General features: G+C 36.9%; 1 protein-coding gene across 7 annotated transcripts in view; it reads left to right on the forward strand.

The window, feature by feature from the left end:
* The window catches only part of LOC110650481 (uncharacterized), a 149,179-nt gene extending 136,243 nt beyond the window's left edge, over window positions 1-12,936 (forward strand). For 6 of the 7 annotated variants that reach the window (XM_058131985.1, XM_058131982.1, XM_058131983.1 and 3 more), the window contains one exon: window positions 12,454-12,936. The gene's annotated coding sequence lies outside the window, so the exon portion shown is untranslated. Of the gene's footprint in view, window positions 1-12,328 lie in introns of all 7 variants that reach the window. The other variant, XM_058131987.1, reaches the window with a different exon arrangement.
* The last annotated feature ends 11,262 nt before the right edge of the window (window positions 12,937-24,198 follow it).

The raw sequence follows: 24,198 nt of genomic DNA on the forward strand, positions 1-24,198 counted from the left end.
ATTGGGGCTGTTCTAATGCAAAAAGGACATTCCATTGCTTATTTCAGTGAAAAGTTGAATGGAGCTAGTTTGAACTACTCAACCTATGATGAAGAGTTCTGTGCTCTTGTTTGTGCCTTGGAGACTTGGCAACACTACCTCTTGCCAAAAGAGTTTGTTATCCACACAGACCATGAGTCCTTGAAGCACCTAAAAGGACAAAGTAAGCTGAATAAGCGATATGCTAAATGGGTGGAGTTTCTTGAATCATTCTCATATGTGATCAAGTATAAGAAGGGACACTCCAGCATTGTGGCCGATGCATTATCCAGGAGGTATGCCTTAATCTCTTTGCTAAATACTAAGCTGTTGCGATTTGAATTGATGGTTGAGCAATATAAGTCAGATAGGGCCTTTTCTTCTATCTATGATTCTTGCAAAGAAAAAGCCTTTCAGGGATTCTACCAACATGATGGCTACCTCTTTAAAATGGGAAAGTTGTGTATTCCTAACTGTTCTATTAGAGAATTATTGGTAAGGGAGGCACATGGAGGGGGTCTCGCTAGCCATTTCGGTGAAAAGAAGACTTTAGAAGCCTTAAAGGAGCATTTCTATTGGCCAAGTATGATGAAAGACGTGCACAAGGTAGTGGAGAAATGTGTGGCGTGCAAGAAGGCTAAAGGCAAGGAGATGGCGCAAGGGCTGTATATGCCTCTTCCAGTTCCTAATCACCCATGGGAACATATGAGCATGGATTTTGTGCTTGGCTTGCCCATAACTCAAAGGGGCAAAGATTCCATATTGGTTGTTGTTGACCAGTTTTCTAAAATGGCTCATTTTGTTCCTTGCCATAAAACTGATGATGTTTCTCTTATTGCTAACCTTTTCTTTAAGGAAATTGTTAGGTTGCATGGCATTCCAAGAAGTATTGTTTCAGATTGTGATGCCAAGTTTCTAAGCTATTTTTGGAAGACTTTGTGGAAGAAGCTTGGAACTCGTCTCCTTTTTAGCACAGCCTGTCATCCTCAAACAGATGGATAAACGGAAGTGGTGAATAGAACTCTCTCTACCTTGCTAAGAACTATCATCAAGAAGAATTTGAAGAGCTGGGATGAATGCTTGGCCTATGTTGAATTTGCTTATAATCGAAGTGTGCACAGCTCAACTAAGCACTCTCCTTTTGAAGTAGTCTATGGCTTCAATCCAATCACACCAATGGATTTGATGTTAATTCCTGTTCAAGAAAGAGTCAATGTTGATGGAGAAAAGAAGGCAAAGATGGTGAAGTCTATGCATGAGCAAGTAAGAAAGCTCGTTGAGGCCAAAAATGAACAATACAGCAAAACCGTTAACAAGAAGAGGAAGCAAGTGCGGTTTGAACTAGGTGATCTAATGTGGCTTCAATTGAGGAAAGAGAGATTTCCAAATCAGAGGAAGTCCAAGCTATTGCCAAGAGCTGATGGTCCATTTCGTGTGGTAGCAAGGATCAATGACAATGCTTATAAGGTGGATTTGCCTGGTGAGTACAATGTTTCTTCTACTTTCAATGTGAGGGGTCTTTCTCCTTACTTGGAAGATGATTTTGAGGATGGGGAAGAATTGGATTTGAGGGCAAATCCTAATCAACAAGGGGGAGATGATGTGCCACATGTGACATGACATGCGAGAGCCCATTGACTAGGTCCAAAAGCAATCTCTTTACTTTGCTTGCTTGTATTCAGAATTAAAGAAGTTGGGCTGGACTTGGCAAGTCCATGGGGCATGTGAGATGGGTGCAAACTAAAATATTTGGGCTTAAGTTAAAATAAAAAAAAGGGGCTGATTATGAAGAAAACAAGCCCATATGTATGTAAAAGGCACCTATTTGCTGTTTGGAATTGACCAAGTCAAAGAAATCAGAAGGAGATTGAAATATCTTTCAATTAAGGAATGAAATAAGATTGAAAAGTCACCAAATCTCTTCAAATTCGTGCATCACTCTATGGGCAAATTTCTGAAGCATGTTTTCTTAAAAATTCAATATTATTTCCTATTTTGAAGACTATTCAAACTTCCTATTTAGTAACCTTACTATTTTCCTTTATAGTGCTTGTAATTAGCTTATATAAATGTCAACTCTTGTAAGCTCAAAGCATTCTGAATTTTAATCAATAGCAAGTGCTACTTCTTCTTTCTTATCAAATATTATTTGTTTATGGCAAAGTCTTGACTTATCACAAGAGTTCCTTGTGTGGCGTTTTCATTGGGATTATAATCTTTGTGGGAAAGATTACTCTTATCAAATTTTACGTTCTATAGTTATCTTCTTATTTTTGTCTTTCATTATTGTTGCATCTTAAATCATAAAATACCAAAAAGAAATCTTTTTTTTTAAAGTTGATTTTGGTGTTATATTGCTTAATTTTTGCTTATTCTTGTCCTCGATTCACTCCAGAAGAATTTCTTATTTTTTTTATAACTAATCAATTTCATTCTCTTATTCACAAGGCAAATCAGTCTGTTTGGAAGTAATTTACTTTCAAACTGACCAGTGAATAGTCCTGTCTACTCTTCCTCAAATTTTTATTTTTTTCACGTAATTCCTTTCTGTTGCATTTGCTTTTTTCTTTCACACAAAAGGGTAGTCGAGTTTTCACCTACTCAACATCGGTATGGGTTCTTTGAGGTTTTCTTCGTCCAACTGGTCACTACCATTGTTTCTACCTTTAATTCTTGGTTCTTCGAGTTTTCTTTTGTTAATCATCTGATAGAAATCTCTTTTTCCTTTGATCCAAGAGTTGATCTTTGCATGCTAATTTTGAAACCACAACCAATCCCCTATAAGCAATTGGTTTAACATTTTCTTACCTTCTCATTCTCTTCTCTGCCCTCTTGGTGTTGAAATGGACAATTTTGTGGTGCTGTTAATGGGTGTGTTGTAGTTATCGCTCACGGAGGCATTGGATGAGCTCTATAAGAGGTTGGGTTGTTCCATAATTGATGATGGATTGATTCATAAGGTAAATTTTTTTTTCCTTTTTCATTTTTGTTTTAAAAATTGTAATTAATTTCATTTTCTTGGATATCCATGATTTTTATTGGCTGCTACAATTTCATTTTTGTTCTATTTTATTTTGTTGGTGTTGATTTGGGAATTAAAGTTGATTTTAATATGGATTGGGCCATACGGAGGAGGTTCAGACTTTACCATGGTCTCTTTTCGCCAAATTGCCAAGTAGGACTTTCAATTCGGACTTTCAATTCGGACTTTACCATGGTCCCTCTTCACCAAATTGCCAAGTAGTACTTTCAATCAAACAGTAGAAAGTAGGTTTCCATTCTCACTTATTGTCTGATCTGAGCTTGCCCTTTCTTGCAGTTTGACATTTGGTAATGCCTGGCTGATAATATTAGTTAGATTCAAGTGATGCATGTTCAGATTTAGGATTGATTCAGGTTTTATGCATTAGCTCTCTGTTTATATAAATTAGGAATTCAATATAAAAAATACTATTATTTATATAATTTTATTTGTTAATTTTACAACATTTTCATTTCTACTTAGCTCAGCCAAATTCAAGCCTTTTAAGATTTTGTCCAATCTTTGTTTCTGTAGTGCATTGTCTGATTGTGTATGCGTGCATTGTCCAAGCAAGGAGCTTTTCCAATGGTCTGGCTGTGTTTTATGAGCTGATTGCAAGCTTCTGATCTCAAAAGATCAGTAATGCATCCTCATCTATGATTAGGTACTTGAACTCCCCTTCCTTATCAACTCCTTCATATTCCCCTTGTGGGGTTTTCGTTTTAAGATAATTTGACTGCATAGTGATGGTTTGTTTGAACTACTGTCAACAATTTACATTAACATTTGATTAGAATCTCTATTGTTGTTATTGTTTAGTGTGCACACAAACAGATTTGATTTCTATTTACATAGCTGTAGTTGGTTGGAGTCGTACTAACTCAACTCTTATTTTTTTTTAATTGTGAATTTCTTTTTATTTTCATTAAATTTTAATTGAGGTTTTATTTATTTATTTATTTATTTTTAAATGGATAAAAATTTAGTAGAAATGGTGCATTCACCATGTAACATGTATCAATCATTGACTAAATATGCAAATTTATTCAATTAAGTAAATTGGTTATAGAAGTTAACAATTTCCTTATCTTTCCTTACAGATTAGATTTATTAAGACACTATAATTAATCCCTTACCATCACACTCAATCTAAGATTAGGACAACTTATAATTAAGTTTAATAGTAGCATTAATCATTAGAAAGACATCCCAATTCAAGGTAACAAATTCATTCAGTATAGTTTATTTAACCTAGACACTCATCTTTATAATGAAATAAATTATTATGTGTTACTTGTAGTCAGATTATTCAAGCTATTACGTACTCAAATTATCTTAACTTAGAATATGTTTTTATACATAATTAATTAGTTGGTCACTCTAACTAATCATACATTCAACATTCATAACATAAACCAATAGAAAAATGATACTCAATATAGAACAAATCTGGATTTTATTAAATTCAAATCAAAGTCTCATGGTAATATGTCTCATGGTTTCAACTATCTTATGGTAACATGTTCCATGACTTCAACTATCTCCTTACTAAATTATAAAACTACTCGCACATAACTAGGAATATTAAACTTAAATAAATTAACAAAAGAAGAGAGAAAAGTATGTTGCCCCTTAAAGGTGGTAAGCTTTTTAGCACATCCTCACTAACGAACTCTTCGAATTCCTTCAACAATAGTTGGACTTCAATGGGATATTGAGGTGAATTTCCAACTTAGTTACTTTTGGCTACTTTGTTTACTATAGCATACATGACCACCATCTCACTACTTTCAGCTTTAAACTTTTCAACAGTCAAATACTCATTTATGGTGCTGGTTGTAGAACTCTTAGTTGCCAATTGCTTTACCTCTTCCTTAAAAGTATGCAAATTGTACCTCTTGTTGCCTTTGTAAAAGGAGTAAGTATTAGGCTTTGTCGTATGAATCATATCATGATCAAACCAAGGTCTCCCAACAAGAATGTGACTAACATCCATTGGTACAACATCACATAAAATCTTCTAAGTTACATAGTTAATTTCACCAAACGTTGAGAAGTAGCTGGTATTACATGCTCTTTCTTTAACCAGCCAACCTCGTATGGGTGAGGATGTTTTGTTGTAGGAAGCTTCAATTTGTCCACAATCTCCTTAGATATGATATTTTTCATGCTTCCTCCATTGACCAGATCACCAACCTTACCTCCGCAAATAACACCTGTATGGAAAATAACAAATTTTTTGCCTCAATAACAAATTTAAACAACTTGGAATCACCAATGAACATCATAAAGAGGACAAATGAACGGAGATAAAAGCAAAAAGGGCAAAGGACACTTACCTTTCTTCTTGGCCGAAAGAATCACTTTCCTCTCCGTATCTTTTTGTCTTGATTTACTACCAAGGAAAATGCTACTCTCTTGTATGAAGGTGGACAATTCGAAGTAAAGAAAAGAACTTAGCTCAAGTGTGATGAATGAACGAGAATAACTTGTAGAAAAGGAAGAGGAAATTGGAAGTAGAAAATGGGATCCATGCTGCACGCCCTCGCACTCCAACATGCACGTCCAATTTGCCATATTGTGCCGAATAGACTTGTGCTAAAGTGATCCACTTATTATTTGACTCAACTCTTGATACTCCCTTGCAATCCTTACTCAGCTCCTCTTGCACTAGACCTTGTAGCATTCTGACTCTAGCTTTGGTAATTGGACCTAAAGTATCACTCCTGAATTGGGTGTTGGTGGATCTCCATCATTCCCCTTCTCCTTAAAAGGATTTGCCCTCGAATCTGGACCCTCATCGATGTAAGGAGACGAAAATTTATGTTATATGCATTGTCGTTGATTCTAGTCAGAGTACTTTAAATGAACCATCACATTTGGGTTGTAATTTAGGCTTCCTCTTAACAGGAAATCTCTCATTCTTAAATGAACCCACACTAGATTTCCAAGCTGAAACACAACTTTCTTCCTGCCTTTGTTAGCCTGCACATCATACTTATTTTTTTGCTCAATCTGCAACTTAATTTGCTCATATATCTTTTTCACCAATTTTGCCTTTTTCTGTCCATCCAAGCTAACAAGTTCTCCAATAGGCAATGGTAACAAGTCTAATGGTGTCAAAGGATTGAAACTATACACAACATGAAATGGTAAAAAACCAGTAGAAGAATGCACACTCCTGTTATATGTAAACTTAATGAATGGTATGCAATCTTTTCATGATTTCAATTATGCTTAATCACAATACACAAGAGAATTGATAGTGTCCCATTCACTACTTCAGTCTGACCATTTTTTTGTGAGTGACAAGTGGTGTAAAACAATAGTCTAGTATCTAACTTAACAATAGTCTAGTATCTAACTATCCCTCAACACTTTCCATAAATGACTAAAAAACTTAGCATCTTTGTCATTCATAATACTCCTAGGAATTCCATGCAATCTTACATCTCTGAAGAATAAATCAGCAATGTATGTAGCATCATTAGTCTTATGGCAAGGAATGGAATGTGCCATCTTAGAAAATTTATCCACAGCTACAAATAACTGTGGTGACCTTTTCTAGACCTAGGCAAACCAAGAATAAAATCCATAGACACATCAGTCCAAGGTGTACTGGGTACGAGTAAAGGTGTATACAAACCGTGTGGTAAAACTTTAGATTTAGCCTTTTTGCATGCAAGACATTTAGCACTCACTGTTTCCAAATCCCTTCTCATATGTGGCTAAAAAAAAAATGTTCCCTCAAAATGTCTAAAGTTTTGGCCACACCAAAATGTCCTATTAAACCACCAGAATGTGACTCAATCACAAGCAATTCACGAAATAAACAATTAGGCACATATAATCTATTTTCTTTGAACAAAAATTCATCATGTTAATAAAACTTCTGAATGCGGTCTTTTCACAAGCAACAAACACAATACCAAAATGAACATCCTCAGCACACAAATCTTTCATAAACTCAAAACCAAACAACTTAGCATCAAGGATAATAAGTTATACCTTCTAGACGAAGCATCAGCTACCACATTTTCCTTTCCATGCTTGTACTGAATCACATGAGGAAATGTCTCAATAAACTACACCTACTTGGCTTGCCGCCTATTCAACTTGTTCTGTCCCTTCAGATGCTTCATTGACTCATGGTTAGTATGAATGACAAATTGTTTAGGATACAGATAATGATGCTCCTTCTCCAAAACATGAACCAATGCGTATAACTGCATGTCATATGTAGAATAATTTAGTGCAGCTCCATTTAACTTCTCACTAAAACATGCAATTGGTCTCCTTTCCTGCATTAAGACAACACCAATAACTATGCCAGAAAATCTCAAAAATCCTAGAAAAATTAGGTAAACACAACATAGGAGTAGAACACAATTTATCCTTAATCAACTGAAATGCATCTTCCTGTAACATTTTTCTTAACAAGCTTATTCATTGGTGCAACAATGTTACTAAAATATTTCACAAATCTTCTATAAAAACTAGCCAATCCATGAAAACTAAGCACATCAGGCACAGATTTAGGAGTTTGCTGATCTCTAATAGCTTTAACCTTTTCCTCGTCAACTTCAATAAGATGTCCACTAACCACATAACTTAAGAAAATAACTTTTTCCATGCAAAATTAGCATTTCTTCAAATTACCATATAATTTCTCTTTCCTCAACACATCAAATACACATCTCAAATGATGCATATGTTAAGTCATGTTCCTGCTATAAATCAGAATATCATCAAAATACAACTATAAATTTTCCAATGAAAGTACACAAAACATGATTCATTAATCTCATGAAAGTACTTGGTACATTAGTTAGCCCAAATGGCATCACTAATTACTCATATAAATCATGCTTTGTTTTAAATGCAATTTTTCATTCATCACCCTCTTTCATTCTAATCTAATGATAGCCACTCATCAAATCTGTTCAGATTGCCTCCTTCAATGTTCTGAACTGTAACTGAGCTTGTGTACTCATCTAGCTTGGCTTTAACTGTGTCTCCTACCGACTTTTCTTGTTTATTTTTTGCCCCCCAAGTTTCTAAACTGTTCCTCTTGTGTATTTGAAATGATGTGCATAATTGAAGCGGTTGCATAACCAAATATTACTGGAATCTCACCAACCATTAAACAATCCTCTCCATTTGTCTTGATCTTGTTGAGTGTCAGATGAATCATCATCATTACCCCATATTGTAGGCTGATTAAAGTGGTATGTCAGTTGAGGATGGTTTAGAGTATTTGATATAGAAATCAAACTTGTTCGACGGTTGACGAAGCAAGTTCCACTCCTGAGTTGGTAGTAAATGATGCTCTTCTTTGTCTTGATTCTAATTTTCGTTGTTATCCTTAGTACCAAAGTCCCTCCATGGTGTTTTTTGGCGCTCAGTCGCTATAACCTTTTCTGTCCCCTAGTTAGCGGCCTAGGAAACTTCTTGTGTTGAACCATATTTCATTTGCCGACAGGTGTGTCTCCAAATGGTACTACGAACTGAAAATTTTCTTCTATTGCATTTGGCTTTGATGCCCAGATCCTGTGGTTTGTCTCACAGGTGCAACCTTTCTTTTTGGCCTTGTCTGCTGTCTATCAGGAACCTTGTAGATCTGCTATTTAGGAACCCAAGTCAGCTTCAACTTTGGTCCATAATCTTTCTATGTGTGATATCTAGCTTTCCCAATCCCAAAAGTGCCTTTAGATTAATATTGTTGATATTGACTGTTATCACTAGTGGAAATGGGTCCTCGTCCATCAACATTGAGTTTACGCTTTTCTCCATGAATTTGAAAACAACTTTGTTGATCTTGTCCTCGACCAAATTTCTGAATGTCCAATAGTAGTTGTTATGATGAGTCCAAACATTGTTGTATTTACAGTAGTGTTTGCCCTTCACCTCTTCTTTGGATGCTAATTTGTCTCCCTATGGAAGAGTCAAACTTTTCCTAAAAAAAAAAAAAAATCAGAATCTCTTTTGCCCTTGTTATGTCAAAAAAATACTGTTACTGGGGTGGCAAAGGGTTAGAAGAGGCTCTTCTTAATGGTTTTGGAGGTTTTGTCTGTTTACATAAAGTAAGACAGACACAACTTCTCATGGTAGCAAAATCAGTAATATGGGCATCATGAAATATTTCCTAAAAATATGTGTCCATGGAGGTTTTCCTTTTTTGGTTTTCTTCTCTAAGCAGTTCTTCATAACTTGTCATTTTCGTAGCAAGCTCAAAGAAATTCTTGAATTCCATGTCTTGAAATTTCTTTCTAAGCTCAATATCCAGGCTGCCTTGGGCCAACTTGACAAATTTACATTCAGGTAAAAATTTGCATCTATTGCGCATATTCTTAAACCTAGCAATGTATAAGTCCACAGATCTCCTGGCCTTTTGGTAAATCCTAGATAATTCAGCAATAGATACTTTATGTTCAATTTTATAAAATTGTCTGTAAAATAAGTGCTCTATGTCTTGTCAAGTGTGCACAGTTTCTCTAAGTAATGAAGCATACTAAGAAAAAGCAATTGCTATTAGGAAATTAGGAAATAACTAAGTTAAATGTCAAAATTGTTATAAGTAGTGGGTTCACCACATTGAACAGTAAATCTACCAATATGTTCTAAGGTGGATTGTATGCTATCACCTGAGAATAAAGTGAATTCAGATATCTTATAACCTTTAGGGTAGGGATTATTCTTATCCATCTAGGTGGGATAGGGTTTGTGAAACTCAGGACGGCCTACCTGTCGAAGGCTAGCAAGTGAGGAAGGTGAGTTTGTCACCAGCCAAGGAACAAGAGAAAACCCCACTATAGGCCTTGGGAGGACCTACGGTGGCGTGCAAGGAAGAGGAAAGGGCGGCGCCAATTAGAAAAAGAGAAGGAAGAGGAAGAAACGCGAAGAAAAATGTATGTTTTTTTTTTCCCTAAATTTTGACAATTTTTGATGTATCATAAATTTTTGAGAAACAAACAATTGCTTAATTTGATGAAAATGATGTGAAATTATATGATTTTAAGTACCAAAAAATTTATGGTTGATGAATAGTTGATAATTTGATGAGTTTGCATGGAGTTTTTTAGTATCGGAATTTTTCGGATAATAAGCAGACTTGACGAAACTAACAAATGTGGGTATCAAAATTTTTCGGGGAATGAAAAATTGATATAGATTGACAAATTAGGATACTAAAATTTTTTAGGTAATGAATTTAATGGGAAAAGATGAAATTTGAGCATCAGAAAATTTTTGAGTGGTGTATCTTTGAAGAAAACTGATGAAATTTGAGTCAGAATATTTTTCGGTAATCCTCCTTTGATAAAATTGATATTGTACTATATGATCTTTTTGTGTCATGTAATTGATGAATGATATTTGTAAATTGAGCCTCTATGAATTTTTTGAATATCTGATTATTAAGAAAACCTTGATCACATGTTGAATTGTGACACTCAAAAACTTATAGATTTTGAGCGATATCTTGATTGTTTGTCTTGATTGTAACTCTTTGTGGTATTGAAAAAATTTAGCACAACAAATTTTTAGAGGAAATGTTGTCAAAATTTATGTAAAATCAAAATTCTCCTTACAACATTAATTTCTCACTTACCGCAAAATGGCATTTATTGCATAAATTGACACTTTGCTTTTTTTTTTTTTTTTGGAGAAATTATGGACCAAAATGCATGCAAACTTGACTTCTTGTACTATCATTAATTTTACTGTTTGCCCAATAAGGATAAACTATAAAAACATTCTTGCACGGTTGTATCAATTTGACTTTCACTTTATACACAATAAATGTCCTTTACCATTCCATAAACGTCTCCAATTAAATCTTATACCAATCCACTACTAAATATGCACAAACACTTTAAGTACTCCACTTCATGGCATCAAAATCTAGTCCATTTATACCAACTCAAACTACAAAGTTTCCACCACAAATTAAGAAATCATGCCACATAATACAAGTAATTAATGCATCCCAAAAGAGCCTTATCTAAAATCCAAAGCTACTTCCAAGGATATTTTACAAGGCAATCACAAATCTAAACCTCAAGCCAAGCCATATTGCAATTCAACCTAAATTCCCAAATCCACTTTCAGTCATTCAAGTTTAGCATATAGAGTACACACATATTCCGTTAGGAACTCACTTATAGTCTCGAACTTCTCCTTGTGGCTATGAGTTGTATCTTCTCTGCTTGTTTGCACGTCAGCTGGGATATGTTCAGGCTGTTCCTCACCTTCCCATTTTATTGTATGGTGAGCCAGCCTTTGCTGATAGGATGAGATGGACTTTAGTAGATGACATCATTATGTGACCATTGAGATCCAAAGAGCATTTAAACACTTTTCTGCTCGTGACATGCCTACTGGGACTCTAAGCTGTACTCTTGAGTTTTCTGAATGGTGCAAGATATGGGTAAAGACTTTTCTCATTCCCTGATCAGGTATGGCTTAAAACTTCTCTGTTTCTGGCTTGTTTTTTTGTTACTAAATGCTAACCATCTCTTTGCAGGTCATGCCTCGAACTCTCCATCACAAAGAAGGCAAAGTTGACTGTCACTCCATCTGGGGTCAAGATCCATATGCCACTGAGCTCTGCCAAGGCTAACACACCTCCCCGTGATCTCCTTGCATTATCGGGCATTTGCTTCCAGGTGTATTCAGCTTATCAGAGACTATTGACATTATTGGCGATGATAGTCCAAAACAGTCGCCTCGAGCTCTCAGTTGTGAAGCCGCCAGCCACACATGCCTCTTCTGACTTTCGGCCTCTCATCAGTCAGGATGACAGCTTAATAAAATTTGTAGGGGAAATTCATGCTATGTTTCAGGCTGAAGGACTGATGTCTGATTCTACAACTGTTAAGAAGGATCCTGTAAAGCCAACTTAGAAATCCAACAAGAGTCCAAGAAAGGATCCTTCTGGCTCTACAGCTGCTGCCTCCCAGGTATCTCCTTAACTTCTTTACTTTTTCTCACCTCAATCAGCTTGCTAACTCTATTTTGTCTGTCTCGAGTCTCGATGATGTCTTTCTTTTCACAGTCTGCTTTCAGATTATCAGAGTTGTCCACATTTGAGAGTCCATTGGCCAGATTGGACCTCATTATTGTCCTGCTCTGTAGTTACTTCACCATCTTCAGATCTTATGCCTGATCCAGCTGAGGTCCATAAAGCTCAGCAGAAACTTTGCCATCTTCTGACTCTGTCTTTAGACCGATTATCTTTTGATGAGCTTGCTCATGTTGATAGCTTGATTGCTTTTTTTTTTTTTTAAGATTCCTTTATGTGATAGTGATTGAGCCCATCTACGCACTCTCCGTACAGATTTGGCACATCTCTTCAAGAGCTATCAAGGAGTCACTTGTGAGAATAGCTTCTTGGAACAACAATTAAAATACAGGTTGAACAGGCAGAAGCTGCCATTCTTGCTTACAGTGACACAACTGCTTAATTCAAAATTGAACTCCAAACTAAGGAAAAAAAAGATAGTCGAACTCTTTGCAAAACTCAGAAAGAATATGTTAAGGCTTATGACACTATGGCTAGGCTGATCCACATCTCCAGACTTCAATCAGAGGAAGAAACTCATTTTCAGGGCTTAGTAACATTATTAAGTTTCAATTGCCAGCAAAACAAAGAGTTACTCTTACGGAGGCAACATCTAACTAGGCAGAGGAAAGAGCACACTGAGCGCTAGGACTGCCTCCGGACTTATGTGAATGACAGCTTCTTGTGATTGTGTTGAGGTTCACCTTATTGGCCATGCTTGTTTTTGTTTTTTCATCTCTTTTGCAGATTTGTACAGTCTTGTGATCGGCTTTTGGATTTTGGCTTGATTTTTGCTAATGGACGAGTTAAACCATGATTATTCTTTTGCTGTGAATTACTGAATAGGGTTGAGCCCTCTACTTGAGATTGTTGATTGTTAATCGGGGGCTGAGCTCGTGTCACTATCACCCACTTCACTAAATATGAATTGTTTTCCAATAGGTATCCAACAAGCTGCAAAGCTCTTCTGCGTGTTTTGTCTGATTTGTATGTGCATGGTAGGAACAGTAGAACAGTTTCCTTAAAACTTCTCTCATTTTATTGTTGACTTTGATGATTATACAGATCTGGCGACCTTGAGGTCAGCCTCATGTTGGCTAACTTTATGGCCTTGTATCATTTCTTTTCGATTTTTAAATTGTACTATCTCTAGGATACTAGGGTAGTACCTCTCAAGATAGTGTCCATTGATACACTTTTTGTGGGAACTCCATCTAGGCTAGTTAGCCTGGTAGACGTCATTTTTTAAAACTATGTGTACTTTTAATGGTCTCTCCTAATTAGGTGACCATTTGTCTCATTCTCTGTCTTTTGTTCTTGGAGGCAACTCGCCTTCCACAAAGCTTTTCCTCTTCACTCTTTTGTTGTAAGCACGAGCCACTTTCTTCTTCTAAGCCACCATTTTATTAAAAGCATACATTTTGACCTCATCCAAATCCTCCAGCTCCATAGTCATAGTCTCTCCGTATTCATCTGGAGTCCAATCACGTTACTGGGCTACCCTTGGGGGCTGGCACTACTACCTGCATAGGCAAGATAGCATTATGACCATAAACCAAAAAGAACGGACTTGCTCCAATACTTGACCTCTTAGATGTTCTGTAGGCTTATAATATCTATGAAAGAATGCAGTGTCAATCCTTGGGATTATTCTCTGACATCCCCTCGAAAATATCAATATTAATCTTATTAGAAGACTCGGCTTGCCCATTATGTTGGGCATAGTATGGTAAGGATTGCAACATCTTGATCTTATAGTCTTCTATCAAGTCCCTAACCATACTCCCATGAACATAGTACCATGATTTGTAGTGATTGTTTTAGGAATTTCAAAGCGATGGATCAAGTTTTCATTGATGAACTTGATAACATTTATTTGATCGGCCTTGTCCAGATGAATTAGCTCTACACATTTTAAAAAGTAGTGTGAAGCCACTAGAACGCTGGATGAATTTTGCCAATGAGATTAATGGCCTAACCTTTAAATGGCCTAACCTTTAAACGGCCATGACTTCATAATAGGATGAAAGTTTGATGATGAGACTATCTGAATATCTCCATATTTATGGCAAGTTTGACATCTTTTAACATAACTGATTGAGTCTCTTAAAATAGATGGCCAAAGTAACCGTGCCTCCTAATTAACCACCTCATCTTAATCTTAGCCTAATGAGCTCCACAAATACCTTTATGAACATGGGCAAGCACTCTGATATACTTTCTAATTCTCAAGCACCTCAAAAGTAGCTAATCAAAACCTTTTTTGTATAACTCACCCTCCAAAAGCTGGTAATGTAAGGCTTGTATCTTCGCTTGCGAGTACTTCTATCGATATCCCCCTTTCATGAATATATGGATGTCGCCTTTTCTGAATTACCAGCGCTCGATAAGCTAGATCTTCTGAAATCTTTATACTAGAGGCATTTTGAGCTAGCTCATTTGCCTCCCAATTGCTTTATCGAGTTAGGTATTCAAACTCTGTCTCCTCGAAACTTTCCAATAGCTGAATAGCCATTGCAAAATAAGATACAAGGGTAATACTGTTGCATTTGTATTCCCTTGAAAATTGTCTGAGCACCAATTGAGAATCTCTCATAACTCTAACTCGCTTGACTCCCAACTTTAGCAAGATCTCCAGGCAATCAAAAAGACAAGGCTATCTTGGTTCTTGTGGGAGACTAAATAAGAATGCTAACTCTTTGTGCTTGAACTGTCAAACTTTAGAACCCGCGGACTACCCTCTGTGCTTGAACTGTCAAACTTTAGAACCCATAGATTGATCTCAAACTCATTCACCTCTAGACTACCTTTAATTCTTGTCACATCCAAGCAAGGGTGCTTTGCTAAGAAATCCTCCAATGCTTGACCTTTGACTACCTTCTGAGGATGGTAGGCCTGAGAGAATTCCGTTAGTGATAAGGCTCACTTTTCTACTCTTCCTATGATGAGTGACCTTGTGAACATAGACTTGATCAAATTGGTCCGGTACATCATGAACACTCTGTGTTTGATCAAGTAATGCCTCGGTTTAGTGCAAGCAAAATAGAGAGCCAGACATTTTCTCAATTGTCGAATATCTCGTCTTAGTTGCTGAAAGAACCCTACTTAGGTAATCGTCTGCTCAAAGTCTCATTGTCTTAGGCTAAGAAATAAACAATTGACTTTTCGGCATTTGAAATGTAGAGCTTGAGCGGTATGCCTTCAATTGGAGGCATAAGCGTAGGAGGTTTGGTGAGAAACTGTTTAATTCTCTCAAAAGCAGATTGATGTTTATCTAGCTAGATAAACTCATCCTCCTTTAACTTTAACAGGTCTCTAAACTCCATCTTGCCTACCAGGTTTGAGATGAACCTTATGAGATAGTTCACTGTCCAAAAAATAGTTGTAACTCCTCTTGTTTGTTGGTGGCTTGGCCTAAGTGATATCTTTGGCTTTATTATGATCCACCTCTACGCCTCTTTGGTGCACCAGAAATCTGAGAAATTCTTTGCTTTCAACCTAAAGGCACATTTCAATGGATTCATTTTCAGCGCGAACAATTTCACCCTTTCCAAGACCTTAGTTAGGTAGCCCGAGTGATCCACCACCTTCTTTGATTTGACCATCATATCATCAATGTACACTTTCATTAAGCAGTCGATCATATCATAAAAGATGGTATTCATTGTCTGTTGGTAAGTAGCTCTTGCATTCTTTAGTCAAAAGTGTATCACCAACCTTTCGAAAAGTGTTAATCTCCCTCGAGCATTTGAATGCTGTTTTTAAAACATCCTCCTTTGCAATAGAAATCTAGTTGTAATCGAAGAACATGTTCATAAATGACACTAACTCATGCCCAACTATTCCATCTATCAGCATATCAGCCACCTACATCACATATACATCTTTCGAAGTGGCAATATTGATGTCTCTGAAATCCACACAGACTCATAGCTTCCCATTCTTTTTCATTACAAAGACAATGTTGGAAAGCCACTCTGCATATCTAGTTGGCCAGATGAAGCCTGCTTTGAGCAATTTCTTGATCTCTTCTTTGACCTTGAGTTGAATCTCAATAGACATTTATCCTTGGAGGCCGCTTGAACAGTTTGTACCCTTCTTTGATAGTCAATCTGTGCTCAACGACCTCCCTTCTTAGTCTAGACATCTCATTATGGCTCAAAGCAAAGCAATCCTTAAACTCCTTCAAAAGTGCAATTAATTGCTTTTTTAGGACTTCATCCAAAGAGGCACTAATGTAGGTGGGCCTCGGGTCCTCTATAGTGTCAAGCCTTTCATCATCCAACTAAGTAGGTGCTTTTTGAAGATTCTCTACCTGCAACTCCTGTTATGATTCTGACTTCTCATCAGAGCATTCATCATCATAGATCATTTCTGAACAAAAAAATTCATTTCTTCTAATATTAACTTGTTGAACACTGCTTCCAACTAAAATTTGGCAATGGCAGCGGCCATCACTGCCTCTTCTTCCTTAGAAAGCTTAGACATGGATCTCCTTAATGATTGGAATGCTCATTGGTTTATGTTGCATGATAGCATTGGCTTTTAAGAGAGTTCTGAAGGCTTCCTGATGAGAATCATCATGGGGCACCACCACCCTTCAAAGGGGCAATCACAAGGGCGAGAGTTAAGCAACTTCAAAGCATGCTCATGGACTATAAAAGGATTTTCGGCTTAGGAGGGGAGCTGCATAAGGAAGGCCTAGCTTGCTTGCTCCAAGAATCTAAGTGGATCACCATGTGCCAAGCTGGAGCTTCCATTGCCACGTCACCAGCCACGTTAGATTCCATTGCCACGTCACTAGCCACGTCACCAGCCACTTTGGACATGCCTCATGCCACCTTGGAGTCCACTTGGTAGCCACCTAGGTGTTTTTAGGGTTCACGCCACGTGGAGGGAGCTCATTGGTTCATTTGAATTAAAGAGAGCTACTTTTTGACCAAGTGGGCCCTAATATTCTGTCACAAAGAGGGATTAATTGCTGCCATCTTTTGCCCTTTTGCAATTAATGCTGCTGCCATCTTTTGTCTTTATAATTAGTACACTTACTATTCTTGTTAGGATAACCAACATAGCACAATTATTTGTAACTTTTGTCTTAACAATTTTAGCTTGTGTTTCTGTAACCCTAGGTTTATAAGGAAGAGAATACCATCTTCTTCCTTCAGTTTTCATTTCTACTGTACATGAGAGCCTCCCTTAGAGAGAGTTTGAGTTTTCTTTCTTCCTAGTTTCTGGAAGAACTAGAACTTAAGCAACTTGATCGCTTGCCTATTTTACTTGATGATCAATGTAATCTTCCACAAGTTGGGTTATTGTGTTGACACTTGATCTGTTTCTCTTTGAAATATATATTCTGGTGCTTTTTTTCCCATAGAGATTGCATCTTATTTTGTTCAAAAAAAACTTGTTTTGGTGTTGATGATCCTTGGGTTCCATTAGAGGTCTGCATTCTTAGGCAATGTTCATTTGGGTGCTTATCAGTTCCTCTTGAGAATTCTTGCTGGTCCTTGATAATGTCCTTGTTGGAACCTATCCGGCTCTTAGGCTGCTTTAAAATCTTAATTGGGTTGAAATCTATGTTATAGTATCTGGTGTCCACATTGCTACTAGAGGTTGCAAATGGTCTGTGGTCTGCCTAAATGATCTTCACATTATCTCTATTCCAAAACAATACCATTTGATGTAAGGAAGAAAGGGATAAAGATTGGAATTGATCCATTCTCTGCATAAAAGCAAATGATAATTTCCTTTAGAATTCACAATAAAGAAAGCGATAAGGTTGGTCTTGTTATCGACTGTGACCTCCATTGGGATGACTCTAATTGCTCTAGCTGTCTCTCCTATGAACTAGACATTATAACTTCTGTGTGCACCAAGTCTTCTTCTGACTTGCTCGGTGCCCAAAGTATTGTTAATGGCATTACATTCACCACAGAGGCATTATCCACCAGAGTCCTCGAAATTGGCTTGCTATTAACATAAGCCTTGACGTACAAATGCCTTAGATGTTTGGCCAACTGCATCTCTGGCTTCTCTAGGATAACTCTATTCGGATTGCCTTCTCCCATATTCTGAATTGTAATTAAGCTCATGCACTCATTTGGCTTGTCTTTAACTACCTCTGTAACCTACTCTACCTGTTTATTTTTTTCCTCCCAAGTTTCTAAACTATGCCTCTTGGGTATTTGAAGCGATGTGCATAATTGAAGCAGCTACACAGCCAAATGATGCTGGAATCTCACCAACCATGAAACAAACCTGCCCATGTGTCTCTTGATCTTACTAAGCGTCAGATGGTACTACAAGCCAAACCTTTTTTTTTTTTTTTTTGAATTTGGGTTTTGATGCCTAGGTCCTGTGGTATGTTTCACAGGTGCAACCTTTCTTGTTGACCTCATCTGCTACTTATCAGGAACTTTATAGATATGCTATTTAGGAACCTAAGCCAGCTTCGGCTTTAGTCCATAATATTTCTAGCTTTCTTGATCCCCAAAAGTGTCTTCAAATCAATATTATTGATATTAATGGGTCCTCGTCTGCCAACAATGAGTTTTCGCTTTTCTTCGAAAATTTAAGATCACCTTTGTTGATCTTATCCTGGACCAAATTTCTGAATGCCCAACATTAGTTGGTATGATGAGTCAAAACATCATAGTATTTACAGTAGTCTTTACCATTCACCTTTTTTTTGGATGACATCTTGTGCCCCTGTGAAAGAGTAAAAAAGTTTTCCTACAAAAACAAAAAAATCTTTTCAGTGCTTGTTATGTTAAAAGAATACTATTGTTGTGGCAATAGATGGTTAAAAGAGGTTTTTCTCCATGTTTTTGAAGGTTTTGCCAGTTTAGATAAAACAAGATAAACACAATTTTCCATGTTAGCAAAATCAGTAATACCCACATTATGAAATGTCCCTGAAAATATGTCTCTATGAATGTTTTCCTTTTTTGGTTTTCTTCTCTAAGAAGTTATTTGTAGCTTGCTACTATCATAGCAAGCTCAAAGAAATTCCTGAATTTCATTTTTTGAAACTTCTTATGCTCAATATCTAGACCATTTTGTGCCAACTTGATAAACTCACATTTAGGCAAAAAGATTTTGCACTTATTACGCATATTCTTGTACCTAGCAATGTATGAGTTAATAAATTCTCTTGACTTTTGATAAATCTTAGATAGCTCAACAATAGACACTTCATGTTCAGTTTTATAAAACTATGTAAAATAAGTGTCCAATGTCTCGCGAAGTGTGCACAGATTCTTTAGGTAATAAAGCATACCAAGAAAAAGCAATTGCTGTTAGGGAATTGAAAAATAACCTTAAACATGTCAAAATTGTCATAATTAGCAAGTTCACTTCATTGAAGAGTAAACCTACCAATATGGTGGATTGTATCTCATCTTCTGCGAATAAAGTGAACTCAGGTTTCTTATAACTTTTAGGGTATGGATTATTCCTATTTATTCAGGTGCGATAGGGCTTGTGAAACTCGGGACAACTTACTTGTCGAAGGCTAGACCCGTATAACTCTTGGACTACAGTCCTAAGGGTTTCACGATCAACATGAGGTTCTAGGTGATGAACTGTGGATGCATGCATAGGTGGGGTGGTGCTACATGATTAATCTTAGCATTCTCCACATTATTGGCTGTATTATTCAAGATAGTATTTATTAGGGCTTGGTGGAACCGAGTTGAACCAAAGAATTGTACCGAACCAAATTTATTTTGATACTTTGATTCGATTCTGGTTCTTTACTAAGAATCGAATCGGAACCATATCGAAACCGAATCAAGAATCGAATTTATACGTATGTTTTTTTATGTTTTTTTATATGTGTTATATATTTTCAATATATATATATATGTGTGTGTGTGTGTGTTATATACTTTCAATATATATATGTGTGTGTGTGTTCTATGTTTTCTTAATAATTTTAGTTATAAATAAATTAAATTATCTTATAATTCTTAATTTTATATATATATATATATAATTATATTTATATTTTATAGTTAAAAATTATATGATTAATAAGTAGTTAAAATGTATATTATAGGATATACTATTATATTATATAATATATTTAATTTTTAATCACATATGAACCTTATAGTTAAAGATTATATAATTATATGAAATATTATTCATTAATAACTCAATACAAAACTTAAATGGTAATTCAAATATGATTTTTTAAGGATAATTACATAAAATTATTTTAAGAATCGAGAATTGAACCAAAACTGAAGAACTGTATCAAACCGGAATCGAAACATGAGGAATTGAATCAAAATCATATCGAAATTTTGGTGCGATTCTAGTTCGTAGGCAAACCCCGAACTGAACTGGAATTGAATACCCCTAGTATTTACATTTGTAGCATTATATACATATAGGTGAGTGTTGAGATTAATATTATCAGAAAAATTACCTTCTTGACAGCTAAAGGATGATCTCAGTACTGGGGTAGGTGTATACATTAGGTTTTTTTTTTTTTTTCTCCTATAAGATGGCTGGTAGTGCGGTTTCTCGTGGGTTGGAGTTGTTTGCACTTCATTGGATTCAGGTTGTTTAGCCAATGGTTGGCTAGCTGAAGTTGATGTCTACCACTCGGGGTGGTCTAGCTTCAGATGAATTTCTCCTGGACATTTTCAGTTGAACAAACAGATTTGAAACCACTTCAAAAGCAGTCTTGATACTAGCTCCAATTTGTTCTGTGACTTGTTGAGCAATTTGAACGAAAATGTTAGCTATGTCGAATGCAATTGGAGCCACCTCTCTGTGCTGGGGGTGAATCGTTCTCAAGATCTTGTTTTTTTGTCTTATTGAGATTGAGATTGAGTTCAGCTTTGTCGGCTACTCTTTTAGGATATCGCCCTGTGGCTTCTTTTTCATAAAACTTCTAGTCCCACCAAGTGTGCCAAATTATTTTCCCCTGAAATTGATTTTACTCAATTTATACATGAATCGAAAAGTGAACTGGGGCCCCTTGTTAGATATTATAGAAGCAGGGACTTCATGCAATATGACTATTTTACAAATATTCAGCATAGCATATTGGGCAACAGAATAGGTGGTCCGCACAGTTAAGAAGTGAGTGGACTTAGTCAGATGATCCACAATCACTCATATAGAATCATATCCCTGTGTGGTAAGAGGCAACCCAATCACAAAGTCCATAATAATCATTTCCCACTTTCATTCTAGAATGGGAATCTCCTACAACTTTCCTGATGGCCTATGATGTTCAAACTTCACCTTCTAATAAGTTAAGCACTTGGATACAAAATCTGCTATGTCTCTCTTTCACATTATGGTACATTTTGGTAGAGCTTGGGTGGACATTGTAGGGTGCATGATGTGCCTCCTGCATAATCTCATTTCTGAGGTTGTCGACATCTGGCACTCATATCCTGGAGCATTGCATAAGAGCACAATCTACACCAAACCCAAATTCACAATTTTCTCCTTACTATACCCTTTCTAAAATCCTCATTAATTATGGGTCTCTGTGATAGAAAACTTTAATCCTGTCCTGCAGGTCTGACCCTACTCTAAAATGCACCAAAAGTGCACCGCATCTGTCATATCCAAGATCATATCTTGATCCATCAACTCATGTATCTCTCAAATTAACGATCTCCTTTACACTAATATATGTGCCAGGCTGCCAGAAGATTTCTTGCTTAAGGCATCTGCGACCACATTCGCCTTACCTGGGTGATACTGATAGTACAATCAGTCCTTTAGAAGCTCTAACTATCTCCTTTGCCTTAGATTTAAATCTCTCTATTGGAAGATGTACTTTAAACTCTTATAGTCAGTGTAGTACACCTTACCATACAGATAGTGCCTCCAAATCTTTAATGCAAAAACTACAACCGTCATCTCTAGATCATGAGTGGGATAGTTCTGCTCATGCTTCTTCTTTAATGCAAAAACTACAGCCGTCATCTCTAGATCATGAGTGGGATAGTTCTGCTCATGCTTCTTAACTGCCTTGAAGCATAAGCCACTACTTCACCGTGTTGCATTAAGACACACCCTAACTCAACTCTAGAAGCATCACAGTACACCGTATATGCTTCTCTACTTACAGGCAATGTCAACACAAGGGCTATGGTTAGGCATTCTTTAAGCTTTTGAAAGCTTTTCTCACACTCATCTGACCAAAAGAATGGGATATTCTTTCGAGTCAACTTGGTCAGAGGAGCTACTATCCTGAAGAAATTTTACACAAAGCGCCTATAATAGCCTACTAGGCCTAAAAAACTCCTCACCTCTGTGACTGTAGTAGGTCTAAATCAATCAGTTACTGCTTCAATTTTCTTATGATCCACCTAAATTCCTTCACTAAAGACTATATGTCCCAAGAATGAAATGCTCTCCAGCCAGAACTTATATTTTGAAAACTTAGCATACAACTGATGTTTCCTTAATGTTTGCAACACCATCCTCAGATGCCACACATGCTCTTCCTCGGTTCGAGAATACACTAAAATGTCATATATGAATACAATGACAAAGCGATCCAGGAATGACCTAAACACCCTATTCATTAAGTCTATAAAGGCTACTAGTGCATTAGTGAGTCCAAAAGACATCACCAATAACTCATAATTACCATACCTAGTCCTGAAAGCTATTTTTGGCATATCCTCACTCCTGATACTCAACTGATGATAGCCCGATTGTAGGTATATTTTTTAGAAAAATCTAGCCCCTCGCAGCTGATCAAACAGGTCATCAATTCGAGGAAGTGGATGTTTATTCTTAACAGTCACTTTATTCAGCTATCTATAATCAATACACAACCTCAAAGATCCATCCTTTTTCTTTACAAATAGAATAGGAGCACCACTTGATCAGATGAAACCCTTGTCCAGAAGCTCTTGCAGTTGCTCCTTCAATTCCTTTAACTCTACTGGTGTTATCCTATAAGGTGGCATAGAAATGGGATTTGTACCCAATACAATGTCTATGCGAAACTCTATCTCCCTATTTGGTGGCAACCCTAGAAGCTCCTCAGGAAATACATCCACAAATTCCTTGACAACAGGAGCATCTTTCACATTGACACCTTCAACAGATGTGTCCCTTACTAGTGTCAAATAACCCTAATATCCATGCATCAATATCTTCCTGGCACTAATGGCTGACACTAGGTTGTACAGAGCCACGCTTCTATCACCATCAAAACTAAGCTCTTTTACTCTAGGTGTATGGAAATACACATTTTTATTTCTGCAATCTAGGGTGGCATAATGAGTTAATAGCCAATCCATCACCAGTAAAGGAACCAAGTCTGTCGAGAGGATATTTCCATTAACTACCACTAGGCTATCCAGAAAAACAATACCTACATCTATATTGTCACTAAGAGGGGTAGCTACAGATAAGGGACACTCTAGAGCTGTAAGATTCTCACCCAATCATAAGGCAAACACAAGGGAAACAAACGAGTGCATAGCACCCTGGTCTATCAAAATGAGTGTCTCAAAAAAACAGACTGGAAGAATACTTGCCACCACTGCATTGTAAGCCTGAGCATCCTGGTGTGTTAGGGTAAAAACCCAAGCTTGACCTCTACCCTGAGTTGCAGAACCTTGAAGTTAACTCCTACCTCCAGCTCTACCTCTAAAACCTCGTCCTCCCTGACCATGGCCCTATTGGCCCCTGAACTAGCTGCCCGCCATGCTGGAAGTACCAGGGTGTAACTGATGAGTACATTAGCAACTGAACCTTGTGACCCCATCAAGTGCTCACTGAATATGGGACATTCCCTAGCAAAGTAGCCCTACTGGCCACATCTGAAACACCCACTGTAGCTCACCAAGTAAGGCCCCAAGTGTATTCTTCCACATTGTGTGCATAGCGCTTAAGAATATCCTAAACCAGATCCAAAACTGCTGTAGCCTGAACTCTATCCATTGCTAGAACCATAGCTCAACCTGAACCCTCTGGCTCTGTGTCTAAGGCCTGCTTTCTTATTTCCTCTACTTTTTCCGCTGTGGTGACTCTGGCTGCCACCTCCCATGTATGGTGTTCCAAATGACCCTTCCCCTTTATTCTTCTTTGCTTTGCTTCCATC

The sequence above is a fragment of the Hevea brasiliensis genome, chromosome 13 (assembly GCF_030052815.1).
Source record: "Hevea brasiliensis isolate MT/VB/25A 57/8 chromosome 13, ASM3005281v1, whole genome shotgun sequence".
Lineage (NCBI taxonomy): Eukaryota > Viridiplantae > Streptophyta > Magnoliopsida > Malpighiales > Euphorbiaceae > Hevea > Hevea brasiliensis.